The sequence below is a fragment of the Lycium barbarum genome, chromosome 5 (assembly GCF_019175385.1).
Source record: "Lycium barbarum isolate Lr01 chromosome 5, ASM1917538v2, whole genome shotgun sequence".
NCBI lineage: Eukaryota > Viridiplantae > Streptophyta > Magnoliopsida > Solanales > Solanaceae > Lycium > Lycium barbarum.
The window spans coordinates 141,906,584-141,929,237 of record NC_083341.1 but is presented as its reverse complement, the minus strand read 5'-3'; positions in this window follow the sequence as shown (position 1 = coordinate 141,929,237).

The following is a 22,654-nucleotide window of genomic DNA, read 5'->3' as shown; positions in this document are numbered from 1 at the left end:
ATAGAGTTTCAAATTTGACATGTGAAAATTTAGGATATTGTTATGCAATTTCACTTATTGAATTTGAAATTCCATGACAATAGCTATTCTCCAAAGACCGGGCCGAAAAATGGCAAATCGCTCTATTTTTATGTGGGCAATTTGCAGGATTGTCCTTCATTGGGGGTGGTCTTTAATTTTTATCCCTCAAATCAGTGGTCTTTAATTTTGCCCTTCGCTAAAAGCCTCTTGGTTTGGAGTTTGAACCCCCGCTCAGTCAAAAAAATTTTTTAAAAAAATCACAAGGTATAAGTTGGGATTCGCAGGGCAATAGTTGGGTTTCAAACTCTGCCTTAAGGCAAACAAAAAAAAATTGCTAGAATTTTGCAAACATCTACCTTAAGGCACTTGCAAATCCCAACTTCTGCCCTTCGAATCCCAATTTATGCCTTGCGATTTTTTTTTTAACTGATCCTTGGTTCAAACCCAGGACCTCTGGTTGTTAACTGAAGGGAAAATATTAATGACCACCAATTTGAGGGACAAAAATTAAAGACCACCCCAAAAGGACAATCCGCGCAAAAAAATGTTTTTATGTTAATTGAGGGTTGATTCTCATGAATTTGGGCTGCCAAACCCAACTGTAATAAACCATTTTTTGTGCGGATTTCCCTTCTTTTGGGGTGGTCTTTAATATTTTCCCCTCAAATTGGTGGTCTTTAATATTTGCTCTTCGCATAACACCTAGAGGTCCTGGGTTCGAACCCAGGCTCAGTAAAAAAAAAAATCACTAGGCATAAGTTGGGATCCGCAGGGCAGAAGTTAGGATTCGCAAGGCAGAAGTTGGACCCCAACTTATGCCTTAAGGCAGAGGTTTGCAAAATTCCAGCAATATATATATATTGCCTTAAGGCAGAGTTTGAAACCCAATTTATGCCTTGCAATTTTTTTTTTTTTAATTTTTGACTGAGCTGGGCTTCGAACCCGGAACCAAGGGCTTTTAACGAAGGATAAAAATTAAAGACGACTTATTTGAGGGACAAAAATTAAAGCCCACCCCCAGCGAAGGATAATCTCGCAAATGATAAGCATCTTTATGGGCTCAAAAATGTCAATTGTGTAGCTCCTGGCCCATTGATGTCTGGGCTCAAAAGGGCCTTTTTCCTAATTGAGAAAGTTAATTTTTGTGAATTAATCGCATTCGGTTGAATTTTTTATTTATTTTTTGGCTCGGAGTGTCCTTCTTTCTTTAATTTTTGTCCCTCAAATTAGTGGTCTTTAATTTTTGTCCTTCGCCCAATACCTGAGGTTCTGGGTTCAAACCTCAGCTCAGTTAAAAAAAAAAATCGCAAGGCAGAAAAATTCTACCTTAAGGTAGAGTTTGAAACACTGATGCTGGGGCAGATAAATGAGAGGTAATTCATTTTGATAGTGTTCTTCCCTAAATTGGACTTAATTTTGGCGATTTTGCTTTGTGTTAGCTGAGTAACTTTTTGATCTATTTCCATAGTATGAGGGATGAGAATGGACACATTATTGAGAACACTCATTTAATGTTTGAGATTTTTAAGGCAAAGTTTTGCCCAAAATTCTACCTTAAGGTAGAGTTTGAAACTCTGTCTGAAGCATGCAAAACTCTGCCTTGCCAATTTTATTTTAATTTTTTACTGAGCGGGAGTTCGAACCCGAAATCAAGGGGTTCTAACGAAAGGCACGATTAAAAACCACCAGTTGACACCTTCATATCTGGTACTTTGCCCTTCGTTTGCCATATCATTGTTCCTATCAAATTCAAAAGCACAACTAGTATTTTCATTAGAACAACTTGGGGGAGGGGAAGGAAAATAATTAGGACAATCACTCCAATGTCCATTTTGACCACCACATATATTACAAATATTCCCATCATAAGATTGAGACGGTGCACACATCTCTCTCCCGGGAGCATTTTCACAATTTTGCCAAAAGTGAGGTCCTCCACAATATGGACATGGGTCATCAAAGTATGAACAACTACCATCCAACCAATTTTCATTATATGATGCCATTTTTTTTAAAAAAAAATAAAAACTGGACAGTTTTGCAGAAGCAAAAACTGGACAGTTCTGCAAAAACTGGACAGTTCTGCAGAAGCAAAAACTGGACAGTTCTGCAGAAACTGTGCAGTTTAGCACAAACTGGTCAGTTTTTTTTTTTTTTAAGATAAAATAAAGCAAAGAAAGTTTGGACCAAAACAAGTTAGCTTAAATCCCAAACTAACCCAAATACGCCAAATTGTTCCCCGGCAACGGCGCCATTTTTTTATAACGTCCAAATCCACCCTATTAATTAGAATGAGCACGATCGTATGCAAATATAATTTACCCAACTATGAGTCGGGGTCGAATCCCACAGAGAACAATATATAGGCGATTAGGAAAAGTAGGAATTATCACCAATGATAGCTATGCCAAACAATAGATAATATTTTGGTTTTTTTTCGGAGAAAATTATAACTAATGCAAAAATTTAAACTAACCTAGAAAGTAAGTAAAATGATCAATGGCCACAAGCATGGATACAAGGGAAACTACGCTCAAGTAACGATCTAATGTACTTCATGATTTACAAATAATGGTGAGTTTATATTACTTAGCCTCAGATAATGACTCTAAATTAGCTTCTTCCGAAGACTAACTAGACTACCTAATTGAATATCCCTAAAGCAATTAGGAGCATTAAGAACACCCGAATATGGCTACAAGTGGTGTCGCCTATCCCTAGGTCGATTTCCATTAGATGAGGGTTAACGCCCCAAATTCTTGTTAATTAATCTTTCTCAATCCCGAGTTTGCCTCTTCCAAGTTTAAATCGAAATAAATGGGCAAGTCTTAGGGTTAGCTACTCCCTTAAGAATCATTCAAAATGAGATTAATTAAAGAAACAATAACCCACTTCATTAGGAATAAAATCATTCAACACATAAGCAAAACAAGAGATTCAATCCAAACTTAAACAATGTATACTTCCATAAACAAGGTTCAAGTATTGAAATGAAATACTACACACATAAATATTCAATACAAAACAAGGAATTGAAGAAAGGATTAAGAAATATCTCATTAAAGTGCTTCCAATCTTCTCCTCCAATGGTGTTGGTGATGAAACCTTAGCCTCCAAGTTTATGTGTTATGCCAAAGATGATAATGTTTTTGCCCTAAGCCTCTCTTTTATGCCCCATATTTCAGATTTGCAATTCTGCCTGTTTTTGCGAATCTGTCCCATTTTTTGCAAAACTGTCCAGTTTTGACAGTTTTGCAAATCTGTCCAATTTGGCCTCTTTTTGACTTTATTTTCACTTGGTTTCTTCCGATCACTTCTAAATCATATAAAACCTGTAAAATAGATGTAAATGATATTAAATGCACTATTTTCTCAAGCAAACATAGCAAAAATATAAGATTAAAGAAGAGATAAGTTGGTAAAATACCAACTTATACTATGAAAAAAGGTTTAAATATACCCTTCGTTATACTTTGAGTCCAAATATACCCCTGTCGTTATACTATGAGTTCAAATATACCCTTCCACCGTTAAGTTTGTTCAAAGTGGACATTCAATCCTACGTGTTAATGACATTTGATGAGGTGGATGCCACGTGGCATGCCACCTCCTTTCTATTTGTTCTTCCACCACTAAAATTGTCTTCCCTCCCACCACCATTAAAGTCGCATCAACTGAAGGTCGGCAGAAGCAATTAGTCCAGAATTCAGGGGAATCAAGACTGTAAAGTAGCAACCATGAGATTTCCTTGTTTTCACTATAAACTGTATTACTATTGGTGTCATCAAAGATCTTTTAATTCGATGAAGCTCTCTCTTTTTTGGGCCCTTTGATACAGAGGTTTTTAATTAACAACTTAATTGATGATGTACAACGCAACTAAGAACCAATATATTTTGAAAAGATCGTGCAAAGCAACACATGGATTTCACAAGCTGATAATTTTTTCCCCTCGGAAAACACAGGTCCCGTACAGTGCTGGCAAATCCATCTCCATTTTTAATGGCATGGTGGTGGAGTGAAGAAAATTTTAGTGGTGGAAGAATAAATAGAAGGGAGGGGTAAAATGGGTTAGGGCACTGAGGTGGCATGCTACGTGGCATCCACCTCATCAAATGTCATTGACACGTAGGATTGAATGTCCACTTTGGACAAACTTAACGGTGGAGGGGTATATTTGAACTCATAGTATAACGACAGGGGTATATTTGGACCTAAAGTATAACGAAGGGTATATTTAAACCTTTTTTCATAGTACAAGGGTATATTTGGCCCTTTTCCGTTTAATCATTTAATCACATCTTCAGTTTCGTGATGGATCAAATCAATCACGCGTAAATTCTATCAACTCGAGATGATCAATATTCGGTCGAAAAACAAGAAAAGAATAAAAAGTTCCTAGCAATTGGAGGAGGGGGAAGTGCACAAATTCTCAATTTCGGTACCACTATTTAAGTTATGCCCTAAGTTTACAGAGGCGGATCTAGGATTTGAAGTTTGGGGGTTCCCACCCCATCTCAAGTTAAAAAATAAAAAAAATGATACATGGTGATCAAGGGGATTCAAACCCTTAAACCAAGAGGCACAAAGCTTAAAAAGTTGTTTTTCTACCACTGAACTAATAGCACACTTTGTTAATGGGTTCCCAATTCGTATTTCTTATATATATACTAGATTTTTCAATACAAATTCATAAACCGCGCAAATGTATGGGGGTTCCCGAGAACCCCCATATAGCACACTAAATCCGCCCCTGTAAGTTTATATATTTTTGCATGTCTATCCACTTCAGAATAACTTCAAATATGTTTTGTCTGAAGTTAGTCTTGCAATGCCAAACTTCAGACAATTCATATAGCTGAAATTCATGCATTTTGGCCTGAGTTCATTCGCATATGAATGAAATTCAACCATATTTATTTGAATTTCTGATAAAAATAAATGAACTTCAGTCATATGAAATTTCAAGTAGGGCAACATCTGGGATTATTTCGAAATAGATAAATGTGTTAAAACTGTCACGACCCAACCCCGTAGGCCGCGACTAGTGTCCGTGCTGGACAACTGTACGTACCCAATAACCCAAACCAGTATGTAGGCAGAATATACACATACAGAAGTCGAATGACGTTACTAATTGTCGTAGTAAAACAGATATAGCAAGTGGAAGCCGATAAGGCTATCACAGATCATATCAACCCAAAACATATACAGAACCCACATGTATGTCTACAGACCTCTACGAATAGCAACAAAAACATAAGACGGGACAGGGCCCCGTCATACCCCTGAATAGCGTACATATATACAATAGCAAAGGATTGTACCAAAATATAGGCTCCGGACAAAAGAGCGCCCCGAAATAGCAGAATATAGTCCTAAGCAGGCGGATCAACAAATCTGTCATCTGAACCTGCGCGGCATGAAAACGCAGCCCCCGAAGAAAGGGGGTCAGTACGGAAAATGTACTGAATATGTAAAGCACGGAACGTAGTAGACAAAGTCATAACCGAAGCAGAAGGTACAGAAAATGAACGGAATATCCAGATTAGCAGAATGCTGATCATAAAGCATAAATAGTGCATGCAGAAAACATATGTCATATCTAGTCCCATTACGGAACAAAATCATGACCGGAACAGAACGTACAGAAAAATGAGTATAATATCCAGATTATCAGATGCATATTTCCAGAACATAAAGAGTGTATGCAGAAACATATGCCATATCATATCCGGCCCCCGCCAAGGGACTCGGTGAACAGAACGTGGTCGCCACCCCGACACTGGCGCCACAACACAGCATAACTCCAGAGTAGGGAATAACTCCGTAACATATCATATCATATCATATCATATCAGAATGTGCACATGTCGAACATATCAGATGGCCATATCATATCATATCATATCATCATATATCAGAATATGTGTACACGGCACAGCATACTCCACAACCCATATACATGTATACCTGCCCCCTCACTTCGAGGCGCGGCGAACAATGCAGTGAAATACGCGTGATAACATATCCTGGCCCGGGCTCAGTGAAGGAAACGTTGAGGCATCCACGAATGGAGTAGTGAGAAACTAATGCAAAATAAAATATAGCACATTTACGGAGACTCAGTAGCATAATTCAATGACAAACCATATGACAGAAGCGGAGCAGTAATCATAGTGTATGCATTTCGGATATCCCAATAGCATATGTCAAAATAAGCTTTTTGTAATCATTTTCATGTTTCAAAATACATTATGGGGCTTATCAAAATAATTCAAACGAATGTCATATATTTCTAGAGACTCAATAAGACTTATCGGATGACAAATCGAAATAATGAAATCGGACAGAATCATAGTGAATGTATTTCGGATGTCATAATGGATTACGGAGAAATAACCTTTCTACGATCGTTTCCATGTTCCAAAATAGTTTATAAGACTTAAGGGAGCATTTAAAACAATTTTTATTTAGTAGTTAGAAGAGTAGTTAAAATATTTCCTTTAGAACCGCTTAAAGACAAATCATAGATACAAAAGGGTAAATCGAAAATAGTGGTCCACCTCGGGACAACCGAAGCGAAGGGCTCGAATTACGTATATTATGCCTATGGAATCACCTATAGAGGTCCTAGGGACATTCCATAACTTTCTAGACAATTTGTAAAAGTTTACATAATTCTTTCAACCAAAATATCCTTAAAGGATTCAATTCCATTGAATGATAAAGGGGCATTTTTGAATGCGGATTCCGATGAATAGAACGCTTCCCGAGATTCAAATCTGATCCTAGTACACCTAGGACATGCCAAAAGAAGAATAGGGGTAGCTTTACATACCTTTTTCGCCCTTTACGCTAGTCCAAATTCAATTCCCGTTTCGTCAAAAATCTGCAATTGGTCACTTTTACCAATTATCAATTTCAAATTTTTAAGAATTCAATCTTAATTCATACTTGTCTACAAAAAATTTGGGCAGCATCTCCCCTATACATATAGCATCCCCGAGAATTTAACTCGGCCAAAACAATCAACAACAACCCAACAACAACACCAACAACAACAACAACAACAATAACTACAAAACACAATATAACACAACTAGTCTTCTTTCCAACATAGTGCAATAGCTTTCATTCCGACTTCACATTTTCAAATCAATACCAACATTCTCATATTCATTACTAACCAAGATCATTACAATATAATTCGGAAGCATTTCATATCATTTCTACGAAATATCCACAAAATATACAAAGTATACAAAATTTTCACCAAAACCATAATCCATCCAAAACTTCTAATCTTCGACATAAAAATTCATAACACATTTTCATCCTCCAATTTCATTAACAATAATCATAATTCACACCTTAACAATTTCATTTTCATCATTACTTAAATCTACCATAAAATCACAAAACTTCCCATAACAACTTAACAACCAATCTTTCATGCCAATATGGATTAGTATCCTTCCAAATCCACCAACTAACATAATAATCCACATTTAGAACTTCACTCCCATAATTACGTAAAACTATATTAAAATCACATAATTTCCCATAACCATTTTTTCATAAATTTTTATACCAACTTGAACCATTATTCTTCCATTTCCATCACAAGGCCACAACAACACAATTAACATAACAAATAAATTTTTTACCATCCTTCTTCATCAACACAATTTTCGGCCATACACACATATGCCTATAACACACAATTTTTCATACTCTACATTCCTTTCCTCATTTTACAACACACATATATATATATATTTCTTTCAAGACAAAAGGAGTAAAATCTTACCTTTCTCAAGAAATTTCCACTTGCCAACACAAGCACTTTCTTTCCTTAAAAATTATACCACGTTGAAGAGGGCCCTTAAATTAGTAAGAATACTAGAAAATTATAATTTTTGAGTCAAGAATTGATGGCCTAAACTTTTTTCCTTTCTCTCCTTGCTTGGCCGAAATTCTCCTTCTTTTTTGCTCTTGTTTCTTGTTTTCTCTCCTTCTAGTTTTGTCTTGAAACTTCTAATGTTTCAAGACAATTTATGATCTCTTATATTAATTTTCCACATGGCAAATTAATTGGAATTATGGGCTTGGGCCATAATATGGCCGGCCACCCCCCCTCCCTTGGGCTTGATTTTTATTTTTTTATTTTTTTGGGCCAACCCGGTCGGTCCCGAGTTGGGCCTAGCCCACTGACCTTTCGACCTTAAAACGTCCATATCTCCGTGTACCGACGTCACCTGGGAACCCACGACCTATGGATGGAAAGCTAATTCAATTATATACAACTTCTATTTCCTGGTATTTTTCCAAATTCCAAACTTATAATACAGTTTTTGCCCCCCAAAGTCAGGTCATCCGAAAACGTTTTCTTAAAAATATTCGTTTGGAGGACTTCCACTTTGATTTGGCCCAAGGGTCCTTCTTGAGTTGTGTTTAACTTCACATATGTGATTCATATAATTTGTCACATGTCCCGAAAAAAAAATCTTGACGTGTGGGCCCCACCTCAACTTACAATTAATCCGACGTTCAAAAATACGGGATGTAACAAAAACTTTGTAAAAATTAAGTACAAAAATAACGGTACGCAAATAGGGTAGCCATGAAATTTTCACATTGGAGTATTTCAGAATTGCCGACTAGTAAAAAGTCTTGATTTGCACTTCTGCAGGATTGTTAGGGATGAAGTCGAAATTTAGGATTTTTTTTAAAAAGTATGCTTATCCTTTAAAATTCCAGTTACACGGGAAAACTACCCACAAACTTGCACTGATTGGAAGTTAACATCAATGAGAGTTGAATTAATGTTTTAGATCATTTATTGTTGGGAGTCAAAACAATACGGGTGTATTACATAGTAATTTATAGGATAAGCATACTTTTTATTTTAAAGTATGCTTAATTTGATGCCTTTCAATTCCCACTAGACACACATAAAAGTAGAATCATTCAAAATATACACTTTTGGGTGTGGAAATCTTTGTCAAAAGCCAAAAGGGGATTATGGTCGCCACTTAAAAAGATCATTAGGCTTTCATTTCGGCTTTAAACGCCCTAAATATAAACACAATAAAAAGATTTTTCACCCCACCTTTTTTGTAGGGAAAATTAAGGCCATATTCAAACCATCTAATTTACGAAATATGTATTCAATATAGATAGTGTATACTTTATACTAAATATACATATAATATACATTTCTATACAAAATATATACACCCGAATTGTATAGATAGTAAATATGTCGGTCATGTTCGTAAACTTGCTGGCCGAAGGATACATTTACTTAAGTTTCCCATTTTTATAATGTCAATTCCTCCCAGAAAATTGTGAATGATATCGATGGAAATCTCTTAATTACTCATTTCTTCTCTACTTAGTCAAGGGAAAAAAAATGTATAAAAAGGAACTCCAACTTACAACACTGACAATGCAGTTGATTTTTACACTATTAAGATGATTTAATTTGTTATGACATGCTACTTACTGTACTCTTATGTTAGTATAAGCTGTTGTAAGTTACTTTAACCTGATAGTGTAAAAAAATTGCACCCACCGATAATGTGTAAAAGTTAAACTCATTCCAGTATTCATGGTAGCTAGAAGGAAGTTCTCCTCCAGTGGTAGAATCATGATTTTTACTAAGGGAAGACAAAATATAAAGAAGCAAACACATAAAGAAGTCACGAGAATTTAGGATCTAATATATATTATTAAAAATAATTTAGCATTGTATATACAATATAATATTTTGCCAATGGAGGTTCGAAGCCCATCGCTGCCTGGCTCCACCCCTGGCCTGAGTATGCTAATTGAGTAAAAAATTATTTACATTAGCATTGAGTATAACTTACAAACTCTTTATGAACTTATTACTAGTTCATAAATGAAGTTTGAACCTCAGTCTTTATTTTCCCCTTCACCTCACTCAAACCCTTTATTATTTTTTCCTTGACAAAACTAAGAATTTATCTTGGAAAATGACTAGCAAGTTGCAAAATCTTAGGTTATAGCTAGGTAGTCATTTTCAAGATTTTCAATTAAAGGGTGAAAAGGATAAAGTAAAATCCTACCAAACACATGCAAACAAGTAAAAACGGCAAGTGGCAAGTCAACTACAATAATAAAAGGAGGCAAAATATAATGTTCATAATGAGATTATAGTACATTAGCCAATGCCACGAATAAGATATAGCTAGTGAACTTTTGATATGTGGTCATCCATTTATAATAATCTTTATATTCTTAGACTGATCTCCTCTCTTGACTTGAATAATGGAGATCTTATCTTACCTTTATTAAAGCTGGAATTTTTTAATAATTTGGTGTATAGTATGAGGTTAAAAAATTATCTGTATTGGGTGTTTATATTAGGCTAATAAATATAAGATATATGTCTTGTATATATAATTTTTATGGGCGCATATACCACACCAATAAATATAAATCAGACATGTCTTGCAAGTTTTAGTAGTACTTGACCATGGCTAGATAGTAGTAAGTGATATGCATTTTCACTTTGATTCGATGATTCTTAAGGTTAGTTAAATATAAATATTCGATGCATCCAAGTATTTATTCCAATGTTAATTATTAGCTTTGGCATTTCTCAAGTCCCATGAGTGTACGTATAGTTAAGGTTGATTTCATGTGTCCGATTTTATGTGAAAAGAACTATGTAATTAAAAGAACATCAGTACGGCTCATAGAACTAATCTTTCCTGAAGTTTCTCTTAGTGGATAATAGTTCTTAAGATGAACTATTCAACATTAAACCTATAGAGAAAATAATCTCCTATGCTAGTTTATAATTAGAATAAAAGAAAATCATTCTGCTTCATGTATTATATTTACAAATCTATTGTGTTATTTTTTTTATTGATTTCTTGTAAAAAGAGTTTGCACAACTAAAATAACAATGGTAAAAAAATCTCTTCATACATATATCGATAAAGTTTTTACGTAAAGATAAGTTGGTATATTGCGGTGTAATATCTTTGTAGGATTTTATATTATTTGGTAGCATATTTGTAGGGAGATAATTACCATATATTAGTTAGTTTCCTTGTTTCACTAGGATCTCAGTTTTCTTGTTTCACTAGGGTTCGAGATTGTGTCCTATATATATTCTCTCTTGGTGAATGAATGCGACAAGCCAAGCTTGTATAGTTTCTACTCCTGTTAACAATCACTCCTCAGGTACTCCCTATCCTTTGGCACACTATATTAATTGTGACAATTTTTCTGTAAATTATCGTAAGTTTCTTGCAGCTATTATTTCGGGTAAGGATCCTAAGACCTTCAAAGAAGCCATGAAACACGAAGGTTGGAGACATTCAATGAAAGAAGAGATACGTGCATTGGAAGACAACGGTACATGGACTTTGGAACATCTTCCTCCGGGTAAGAAAGCACTTGGTAATCAATGGGTGTACAAGACCAAATTTTTGTCAAATGGAGATGTGGAACGGCTCAAATCGAGCTTGGTTGTGTTGGGAAATCATCAACAAGCGGGGATTGACTACAATGAAACTTTTGCTCCGGTCGCCAAGATGACTACTGTTCGAGCCTTCCTAGCCATTGCAGCATCCAAAAATTGGGAACTTCACCAAATGGATGTTCATAATGCCTTTTTACATGGTGACCTTGATGAGGAGGTGTATATGAAGCTTCCTCCCGGGTTTGAAAGTCCAGATCCTACGTTGGTGTGTTGTTTGCGCAAATCGTTGTATGGGTTGAAACAGGCCCCTAGATGTTGGTTTGCAAAATTGGTGACTGCTTTGAAAGGGTACGGTTTCCTTCAATCTTATTCTGATTATTCTCTTTTTACATTTACTAGAGGGAATATTCAGATTAATAGCTTGGTTTATGTTGATGATCTTATTATTTCTGGGAATGATTCCGCTGCACTTGCAACTTTCAAAGCCTATTTGAGTGATTGTTTCAAAATGAAAGACCTTGGGTCTCTCAAATATTTTTTGGGTATTGAAGTGGCTCGTAGTTCATCAAGGTTGTTTTTGTGTCAACGCAAGTATACTCTTGATATTATCTCTGAAGCAGGATTGTTAGGTGCAAAGCCAAGTGGGTTCCCTATTGAGCAAAATCATAAACTTGGCCTTGCAAATGGATATTTGTTGTCGGACCCGGAGGTCTACCGTAGATTAGTCGGGCGTTTGATTTATTTGAGGGTCACTCGACCGGACTTGGTATATTCTGTTCATATTTTGTCTCAATTCATGCAAGAACCCCGGATTGAACATTGGGAAGCGGCCTTACGAGTGGTCCGTTATTTGAAAGGCACACCAGGACAGGGTATTTTGTTACGTGCCGACAGTGAGTTGACTTTGCAGGGATGGTGTGATTCTGATTGGGCGGCTTGTCCGCTTACTCGTCGTTCGTTAACAGGTTAGCTAGTATTTCTAGGTCAATCTCCCATCTCTTGGAAGACAAAGAAGCAACACACAGTTTCTAGATCTTCTGCAGAGGCTGAATATAGGTCCATGGTTGCGATCACTTGTGAGTTGAAGTGACTGAGAGGTCTGTTGTTGAGTTTAGGTATACAACATCCCAAGGCGATCAAATTGTTTTGTGATAGTCAGTCCGCTTTGCACATTGCAAAAAATCCGGTTTTCCATGAACGAACAAAGCACATTGAGGTAGATTGTCACTTTGTTCGTGATGGTTTAATGAGGTAGATCCGCTTTAATGAAGGTTTGATTTCTCCGTCACACGTTTCGACATCTTCACAATTGGCAGACATTTTTACCAAAGCTCTCGGCAAAACTCAGTTTGACCTCTTGCTTTCCAAGTTGGGCATTTTTTATTCCCATGCTCCAACTTGAGGGGGGGTATTGCGGTATAATATCTTTGTAGGATTTTATATTATTTGGTAGCATATTTGTAGGGAGATAATTACCATATATTAGTTAGTTTCCTTGTTTCACTAGGGTTCAAAATTGTATCATATATATATTCTCTCTTAGTGAATGAATGCGACAAGCCAAGATTGTATAGTTTCTACATGGTAGCAGTAGTTCTCGTAATTAACATCTTCACCCTAGTAATTTCAATATTTTTAAAAACTTAGCGTTTTTAACAAGGTAAATTATTTAAGTTGATCATAGTAAAATGACGGTTATTTGACTTGGAGGAGTGTAGGCATGAAAAAACTGTGATTTTAGGTTCCGTTTTAGTGCATTTCAGTTCCCAGCAGACACGCATAAAGTGGCCATCATTGAAAATATTACTACACACAGCAGACAAACCTAAAGTGGCTATCATTGAAAATATTACTACAACTTTTGTCTGCTGAAATGAAATCTGTACCAGAAAAGATAGTATCAAAAGAGGAGAATTGGTCAACATTAGTGGGGAGATTAAACTTTAATTACTCACATTTTGGGTTAGTGCAAAAACTCATGCGACAAGATTGGAGATTCACCTCTAACTACAAATACGGTAAAAGGATTTTTAACCCCACCTTTTGAATCTCTAGATTGATCAAGTAATGATATTTTTTTTAACATCATTAGTGTAACTTAATATGTTATAACAATTTACTTACTATATTTTCCAAATATATCAAATAATGTACTTCCTCTGTCCCATTTTAAGTCGTTAGTAAAAAGGAAGTTCGCCTAAAAAATAATTGTCACTTTAGGAATTCGAGATAAAAATTAAAAATTATTAGATTATACCCTTAGCATTAAAGATAAAAACTTTTTAATAATGCTTAATTCACAAAAAAAATAATCTAATAAATAGGAATAACTTAGTAAATTATTATTTTCTTAATGAACGTGAAAAGAGTTAAAACGACTGTTAAAATGAAACAGAAAGAAATAATTAAGTAGTAGTAGCATTTTGGGTTAGTGCAAAAACTCGTGCGACAACATTGGAGATTCACTCTAACTACAAAGACAGTAAAAGATTTTTAACCCCACCTTTTGAGATTTCACCCTTCTGCTTTTGTCGAAGTAATGTTTTTTTACAAACCTGTTATATCACGTTACTTACAAACCTTTTAAGTAGAGTATTAATTAATGTAGTCAATTAAAGTTACATGTTATTACTTTTTAAGTAACTTGATTACGTAAATATATTTTACATTGTCCGTTAAACATCTTAATGAAAAGGTATCTTACTAATTAAGCTCTATTAAAGTCGATGAAACGAAACAAAGAAAAGGTCAAAATGTGTGTTGCAGAGTGTTGAGGCACTAACGGAGGAAATAGGTATCGAATAGTACTCCTGTTTAAATGAGACACAGTTAAATATATAGAGTTATCAACTAAAATGTACTTTCTCATGTCCTTTTTAATTGCTACTTTAATTTAATTAGGAAAAACTTTTAAAAAATCATGAAAACATTAAAATTTTGTCCAACTTCACTCTTATTACTTTGAGAAATCATATACAGTCAGAAGTCGGAGCTCCATCGGCATATACCGGCACCTCTTTAGAATAACTAAGCTTTTTCCAAATCGTTTTTTATGTTATATTTTACTTCTTTATAACAATATTTTACCTATAACAACAACAACTAACTTTATAACAATATGCTCTTTATAAAATAACCCCCATAGAACAATTTTTTTTTTGGTAATTTAATAATTAACCATCTTTATAAAAATAGTCTATGATAATCAATAATAAGTGTAGAGATTTTGACCAAATATTTAATTTGATACTTTAATATACTATATTTATGATAGAATATTACATATGAATAGATATTTTTGTAATCTAAAAATATCATTGTTTTCTATTTTTATTTATAAATAATTTTCAAAAAGGAAAACACGCGTTATATCACCACTAGGAGTTTGACATCTACGTAACAAGCTATAATTATAAATTTCTTTCAGCAATCTTGAATAAATTTAATTTTCAAGTAGATTTAAAATGTGTACCTTAGAGCTTAAAACTTTATACATTCAATTATGAATTTATTGGAATTGTACTAACTTTCTTTAATGTTTAGTTAGTCAAGTATGTATATATTTAAGATTTAAAATTTAAATAATTTTGTTATTTTTTATAACATTAAAAAAATAAAAAATAGATTTTATGAATCTTTTTTACATATAACAGCCAACTATTTATTTAAATGTAAATGTTGTGTTATAGGTGTATAACAATCATGCTTTATACCCAAAAACATTCGAACCCAATGATGTTGTTATAGAGAGGTTTGACTGTAGCTAATCATTAACTATTCATTTAAATAAGAGAGAAAGAAAATTTAGTCAAATACCTCATATGATCAATGTTGTTAAATAGCAGATAAAGAGGACCTAAGGGAGTAATAACAAAACAAAAGGCCTAAATTTTATTTGTTTCATTAATTATCAATTCTCAATGTTGAAGCATAATTAAGTAAATAAAAGTGTGTTGCCTCTAACATTTTAAGTTTTTAGATAAGATAGTCATCTATATCAACATGGTATCAGAGCAGGCAAGAGGTCATGCTTAAGAGTCTTACCGCCACCCATTATGAAAAAAATTCACATGTTCGACTCATCAAAAGAAATCAAATACGTGAGTGTTGAGGCATAATTAAGTAAATAATCTTATATTTTCTCTAATAGTTTAGACTTCTAAATGAAATATTCACACAATTCAACCATCTCAATGAAGTTTCAAACTTTAAATCATGATCCTATGACCAAGGGTTATCTAGGTAACTCCTTATTTCCTTCACTCTCATTCGTCATTGGAACCCTTCTTTAATTCTCTTCCCAATACCAAAACTATGTCCAAGAAAATGATTAGCAAGTTGCAAAAGTCTAGGTTAGGTACGCAGTCAAGCTTGAACTTTCCAGATTCAAATCTTGACTAAAAAAAGTCTAAAAACTAATCTTGGATGAGACTCAAAGAGGCATCAAAATTTAAACCAAACTATCATTGACCTCCAAAAAGGACAATGACCATCAAGTTGAAGACCAAAAAGTGAAGAGGTTGAACATTGTAATCTAACAACTCACATGCAAATATAGAAAACGTTTATGTATATTTATATCAAATCAATGAATACATATTTTGTCACATAAATTTATATTTATCGTATAATTATGATTCATTAGTGCAGATTTTCACTTATTTGTATCATTTAACCATGATAAGTATGATTTGATGTGAATATCTTATATGATCGAATTGAAGGAAGTTGGATTCAGGCCACCCACGTGGGTCAACCGGATCCACGTCTAATTAATTAATTAATTAAATACATATTATTATTGTTAGAAAAATTCCCGAACAATTGTGCCACTTCAGAAAGTTAAATAGAAGTTCTAGCATTAGGATCTTAATCTTTCGATTATATACAGTATTTTTAAAAATAGAGAAGATCTTCTCCTCTCACAATCGAACGATAACGGAAATTTTTTTAGTCTCGAATGAAGAGCTTCTGTGAAAAGTAATTAAGGAAAGTGAGAAATCACTTTCAACATTGTTTGTTGGGGCAATTTTTATAACTGATCAGATATGATTTAGCCTGTAAAGTTTTCAATATAATTTTTATTTGTGGCATGTGATTATATTGACAATTAGTGAAACGAATACAAACAATTCTTAAAAACAATGTGTTCTCTATTCTTGAGGTTTTTTCCTTGACAAATATCTTTTTCTTGAATCGGCAAGTGGCAAACTACAAGAAAATGGCAAAATGCTCATATACACCAGTAGTATACCTTAGCCAATGGCAATAACACCTTATTCATAGCAAAAAGTTATGGAGCTTTTGACACATATGTGGACTGCGGTCCATCTTAAACTTTGCTAGAGTGACCCTATATGCTTGAATGGATGATGATTTCCTTTAATTAATATAAAGTTGACGATATTAAATTCATTTTTTTTTAATTATTCATAAGTCACGCATGATTATTGGCCTTTTCTCAATTCTAAAGTCTCATGATGGGTATCCACCAGAATAAGGTTGTTGCTTTTTATAATATGGATGAACACGTTTCAGTTTAGGGTACCTTTAACAAGTAAACTAATTTTGAAAATAAAAGGTAATGATAACATATAATATGCAACTAGAATGATAACATATGTAACTAGGGTGACCAGTCTAATGTGAATAAAATGGTATCAAAACGTTAAGATTCCATTTCTACTGCAAAATTTAGACATCGATCTAAGACAAATTTGAGATTTTTTTTTCTTCACTTGTTTCATCCATATCAATCCTTTAAGTATATCGAATGGGAAAAGAAATGTTACCATATTTTTATGGACTTCTTGTCTAAAGCTAATAAAGTCTATCAAATACTTCTATTTTAAGTGTTGAAAACATAATTACGTAGCAATAAAAATATGCTCTCCGTAAGAATTTAAATTTTTGGATGAGACTGTCACATATATTTCAACATAGTATTCAGCAAACAAGAAGCCCCGCGTGTCTGAGTCTCACTGCTATCCAACAACAACAACAACTACCCTATCAAAAATTATTTCTCCATGTATATTTGGCTCATGAAAAGTAATCAAGCCCACACATACGATGGGTATGTTAAAGACATAATTAAATAAATAATGTGATCTTAACATTGCTAGGCAACAGCGAAAGAAACTTTTACCGTCTAGTCATAACCATTTTGAGTCATCGCCAATCTATACTAATATATAATAAGTGCATAATATATACTGACAGATTATACAATGGTTATACTAGCTAATACTATTCGAAAGAATAAAGAGTAGAGTTGTTTTTTGTTGTGGGCTTTCATGAATCATTGTGTAATGCAAAAATCTCAAAAAAAAAAAAAAACAAATGTGTGCTTCGCTAACCGTCTAAATGATTATATGAGATAATCACACATTTCAGCATTAAAATAGTTTTCCAAAACAAGTAATTACTATTTTTTTGGCGTGCTGAATGACAGTGGAAGTGTCATTTTCAGAAATAGTTAAATTTGTTTTCCCTCCAAGGGAACATGAGATAGTCATTCAAGAATCATGTCCTTAGCACCACTATCCATAATGATAAAATATTACTGATCTTACTTGGCACCAAAAGATACAGAAAAAGAAAAGTGAGTGAGAGGATATTAATGGATGATAATATATTAGTAATTAAATCAATTGTTATAGCATTAATCAAGATTCAATATTTCAATGTCCCTGCCTATGACACGCCATTACTTTTGTATACCCCACATATCTTAATTGCTAATTAATCTTTCATTTACTAAATTGTCTTTTTCCCCTTTCTTTTTGTGAGTGTCGGCTGGAGCTTTTCATCCATTGATATGTTCCACACTTTGTTATCCCTCTAATCGTCACCTTTGATGGTATTTTCTTGTTAAATTAGTCTTATGTATATGGAGTTGTCGGGCTTAATACTTCATTGATTTAACTTACACCCATAGTCTTAATTTAGGTGGTTGTGTTTGTCGGACTTAATACTTTATTTTCGATTGATTTAATTTACACCCATAGTCTTAATTTAGGTGGTTGTGTTTGAGTGAATACAGAATTTAAGATTTTTTTTTGTTTGAATCTTACAATATAACACAAATTATAGATACTTGTGTGATTATAAATCATTTAAGGGTAAAATGAGATGTATAAAGTTAAATTATTTCTAATAAGGAAGTACGGCATTCTTTTTGGACAAATGAAAAAGCAAAGTATGATACATAAATTGATAAGAGGGAATAATTATTTTCACTGATCGTGTAATGCAACGCAACTTCACATTATCAGTGCAATTTAATTCGGTCGGATAAGAGAGGTTGTTGGTCTCCTTATATGGTCTTGGATAGTACTCACCTTATGAGCTAGCTACTAAGTTTGAGTTATTCCCAATGTCCATTTCATCAACAAGAAATCCATAAATCTCTTATTACACTACGATAAAAGTGGGCTCGTATTAAAACAAAATCTTAATATGTTTAGCTAAGCGGCAAAAGTTTCAGCCGTCTCTAACTATAACCTCTTGTAATCGTCGGTGTATACACAGTGTATATATAAAAAGTACTATGTTCTCTGTATATATTCTATACGTATTTATTTATACACTGGTTATACAGTAAATTAAATAAACTGGCTAAATAGGATTAATTTTTGTGGTGGGCTTTGTAGGATTGTTGTATAGAGTAAGAATCCCTATTAAAATATGTTCATTGGCTTGGATTGAACACAAGAATCCTTTGTTAAATAGAGTTTACCCTCGTTCAGAATTAACATAGAAATATTGGCTTTGTCCTTTTTGTTACCCCATAAGGATGTTCCATGGGAGCTGCACCAGCAAAACTATAAATGGTATTTGTTGTCCACAAAATATTCATAGAAAGAAGTTGGAAAATTAATAGCAATAATATAATTAGTTTGATTATGTTGGGTTTTGATATTGGTGAATGGGAAATGATGGGATGAAAAGTGAAGGGAATGTAAAAGGCCCCTTTTTGCTTTGGAGAATGTAAAAGGTCTCTTTTGCTTTGGTTAAAGCATTTGTCCCACATAGGAAAAAGAGAGGAAAAGAGAGGTGTATTTATTACATTACACCTTCTCTAGTCGCTAAAAGGGTTGAGGGGGCAAGGACCTCTCGCGCTGTCGTCGTCGCTTGCTCGGCTTCGGCTTTGGCAAAGATTGATTGATTACATTACACCTTCTCTAGTCGCTAAAAAGATTGAGGGGGCAAGGACCTCTCGCGTCGTCGTCGTCGCTCGGCTCGGCTTTGGCTTTGGATTTGGATTTGTCAAAGATTGATTTATTTAATTAATTAATCCAATGCGGATCGACCCTGACCAGTGACTTGTGACCGACCCGGTCCATTTTTTCTCTTCCCGGATATTTTCGAATTTCCCTCCAAAAACCTGGTGACTGATCTGAATGGTTGCAAACATTCAGAATTAGTACCTCCAATTGCTATAAATTCCTGTTTTGTTCCATAATTCAGTACGAATTTTTCTGCGCTCAACAAAAACAAAATAAAACCTTTCTCTCCAAAACTCTCTTGTTTTATTCTGTGTGATACACTGCCGTTGAGTGGTTCGCCGCTACCGGAATTTGGAGTACTACTATTCTGGTAAAATAATCGTTCTATCCTGGGAGGGGATATTCCATCAACCTCGAGTACTGTGAGGGGAATAATTTCCTTAAGGACACACTTTGAACTAAGTGGGCTCGATTATATTCTGAAAAATATTTTTTATTTTTTTCCAACACTGTTTCTGTTCATTTTTCCAGTTTCTGTAGTTTACTAGTTTTAAGTATTTTACTGTTAAGTATTTTATACTGTGTAATCTATTTTTACTAAGTGTTTTACAGATTGTGTTGAAACTTTATTTAAACTTATATAGATTACTTTGCCAACAGATTATTCATGTACCACTTTGCAATCCATTAATTGCTTCGCCTAATAGCTCACATGGTAGCCAATTCGTGTTTCACACATTTTGAAACTTCTTGTGATTGGCTCAAAGAACGTCCAATCAACTAATAACAGTTTTCAAATCACATAAAAAATGTATATATATATGATAATGTCCAAACTGTAAAAATCGCTCTCTTTTTTATTTGTGAACGAATCTCTCGTTGATTTCCATAGATCTTGTACAAGATACACAAGGGAGCCCCCACCCAATTTGCTAAAAGAGTTCTTAAAGAATGTTCTTTATTTGTTTCTCTTAAAGAGTTTTCAAACACTATCTTAAGGTTTTAAGTCGAATATTAATTTTCTTTTCCAAATGATATATTTAAGAGCCATTTTTTGTGAGTCCATTTATACAACTGCTTTGTGTGTCTGTCGAAGACCAAATATTTGGCTATATGTATGACAGTATTGTGTGTGTACAATAATTTTTGTTTTTATTGGATTTCCAACACATGGGACTACAAGGTCAAAGCACAAAAAACACCATGGAAAATGATGGCTTATAGAAGACATTAAGGTTCCTATGTATCCCCTTATGTAAGGGTGGTTGCACAAACATATTGGCTTATAACATAAGTATTCAAACAAATTTCATCTTTCACTAATCAATTATTACGACAATGTTCGCCTGTCATTGTAATACATATTTTGTGTTGTGCAGTACTTTGTACTCCTCCTTTTTAATATACGTGATATTGTGTAATTGAGCTTGAAGTTTAAGAGAGAGAAAAAGTTGAAATTTGTAGTGTGACTATAAATTATATTATTAAGGATAAAATGAGAAGTTTAAAGATAAATAATTTTTAAGTATATATAAATACGTATCATTAATTTTCAAACATATTAAAAAGAGAAGAATATCTCATAAATGGAGACGAAGAAAGTACCGTTTATTTCTTGCTTTGAACCATTAAAGATTGTCTGTTCAATTCCAATTTTCTATTCATTTACAATTTGCATCACCGTTAAAGTTATTGATGAAGGAGAAATATAAGTTCCAAATTAACGTGTTCTTTTTTTGTTGGAAAAATGTTCAAATACACTTGTAAATTATGCAAAATCACCATTTATGCCCTTCTTCGGTTAAAAAGGGGCAATTTGTGGTGCTAATTATTTTTCGTTAGTGGCAACAGACAAATGTCAACCAATTTGGTGACAATAGGGGCAGTTTTGACCCAACTACTGACCGAGAGCAAAGGTAATAATTTTGCATTTGTTCAATGACAAATTTGAACATTTTCTTTTTATACATCTCAACTTTTTTTCTACTAAAATAATAAAATAAAAATAAAAAATGGTTTTTTCCACCATAATTATATATCACACTCGTGGCACAGTAATGAGATTATCAATTAAGCACTATTGAAGGACCATCAACCATGTGAAATGAAGAACGAAAATGAAAGGGATATCTTGATACATTCACAAGAAATAATCATTTAATTAGGCCAAAATTAGGGGATCTTATGGGGTCCTTATTTATGCTGAGGACTTAAGTACAAATATAAAATTTTGCAATTTACCTATCAAGTTTTTTCTTTAATGTTTAGTTTTGCTTTCATCATCATGAGATTCTAATTGTTAATTGTTTTACCACTAAATTACACATTGAATTTATTCCCTTGGTTTGCAGGTTACGTTTGACCACTAACAAGACGTCATTCTCTGATATTTTTAAAAATAATTATAGTAATTAATTAATTCATTGCTACTATATCAGTCCCCAGTGGCCAAATCTTTTTCAATATTTAGGTTTTTAGTGATTGAATATATCGTTCATGATTCATGAAACGTCCACTCGTGGGTTGGTAGGGTGCAAATCAATCCTTAATATTCAATGCACACAATAGAATATCATTTTTTTCATATGACTAAAGTTAAAGGCCAAAATGCTCCCTCTAATTTTATTGTTAACAGGATTAGTTTAAATATCTAATGTCAGTTTTATAAATGTTAATCATAATCTTCAAATGATGTAACAATACCTTGAAGTACCTTAATGTAGATAGAATTATCATGCTTCCTTTTAGATTTCCAGTGTCATTAGCAAAACTTGAATTAATTTACATTACTTTCTCTAACATTTTGGTTCTGATTAGCTCTAAGATGTCATCCTGTTTTACATGGAATAGGACAACGGAATATAATTTGTTACTTAACTGGTTTCATTTTTCTTATCTCTTTCTTTTTGCTTATTCTCTTTTCTTAAAATTTCTAATT